Raw genomic sequence first — 1,097 nt, forward strand, 5'->3', positions numbered from 1 at the left:
AGGCCCGGCCCAGGAGGCAGGTGCTAAAAAAAGCGTGTATCTGGTGCAGTGACCGTGGTATCCTTCAATCAATGTGTCCCTCACACACAGTGATCTTCAGATACCCCTGGACTGCCACTCCAGGGGCACATGCACCATAGGCTTTTCGTTCCATATCCGACCCCCCGACCGGCCAGTGCAGCCCTCCACCCCTGCCAGCCAACCCAGCGGATTTGCACGGTCCTACCCCGTCATACCCCAGGGCATTACCGGCTCCTCCAACCAGATCGCTGACAGAGATAGCACTTACACCAGCCAGCCAGAAGGCCAGACTAGAACTCGGCAAAAAGACCAAGACCAAGCGCAGCACCCATCCTCACCAGGAGCACCCTTCCAGATGGCTCAGACTCAACCATGGGCCGGCTCCCAGTATTCTGTCGGGCAGCACAGCGTAGTCCCTGCTGAAACCATCCTTCCAGGTGCAATGACGTCATTGGATTGCATCCACCCTCCTCATGTAGGAGGTGCTTCAGCGCTCCGCTGACAACTGATAAGGACAGATACCACACCCAGTCCCAGCCAAAAGGCCGAGAAGCGGCAGGAAAGACAACCACGATCAGCACGGCCTAGAGTGTGCAATAGCCGTGCCTCGCCCTGGGAGAAGCACCTTCATGATCATGGTGTCTCCCCTGCCAGGTAAGTATAAGACACACAGCCAGGCAGAACACAGATACTGTTCAACTCATGGTGACTCCAAGACACCCTAGTTTCCATGTCTGTGCAGCTGCATGGAGGCGGGAATCAGCAGGCATGCGTAACAATCGGCTTCATCAGAACAATATATGATACACGGCCCGGCAGAACACAGATGCTGTTCAACTCATGGTGACTCCAAGACACCCTAATTTGCATGTCTGTGCAGCTGCATGGGGGCGGGAATCAGCAGGCATGAGTAATAATCAGCTTCATCTGAACAATATAAGACGCATGGCCCGGCAGAACACAGATGCTGTTCAACTCATGGTGACTCCAAGAAACCCAAATTTGCATGTCTGTGCAGCTGCATGGGGGGGCAAGAATCAGCAGGCAAGCGTAACAATCGGCTTCATCAGAACAAT

At 54.5% G+C, this 1,097-nt stretch overlaps 1 non-coding gene across 1 annotated transcript; it reads right to left on the minus strand.

Moving 5' to 3' along the window:
* Positions 1–524: 524 nt before the first annotated feature.
* On the minus strand, positions 525–683 carry LOC120923255. Its single transcript, XR_005745820.1, has one exon. It is a non-coding gene; the product is annotated as a U1 spliceosomal RNA (small nuclear RNA).
* Between the last annotated feature and the right edge of the window lie 414 nt (positions 684–1,097).

Source organism: Rana temporaria, unplaced genomic scaffold (assembly GCF_905171775.1).
Source record: "Rana temporaria unplaced genomic scaffold, aRanTem1.1, whole genome shotgun sequence".
NCBI classification, from domain to species: Eukaryota; Metazoa; Chordata; class Amphibia; order Anura; family Ranidae; genus Rana; species Rana temporaria.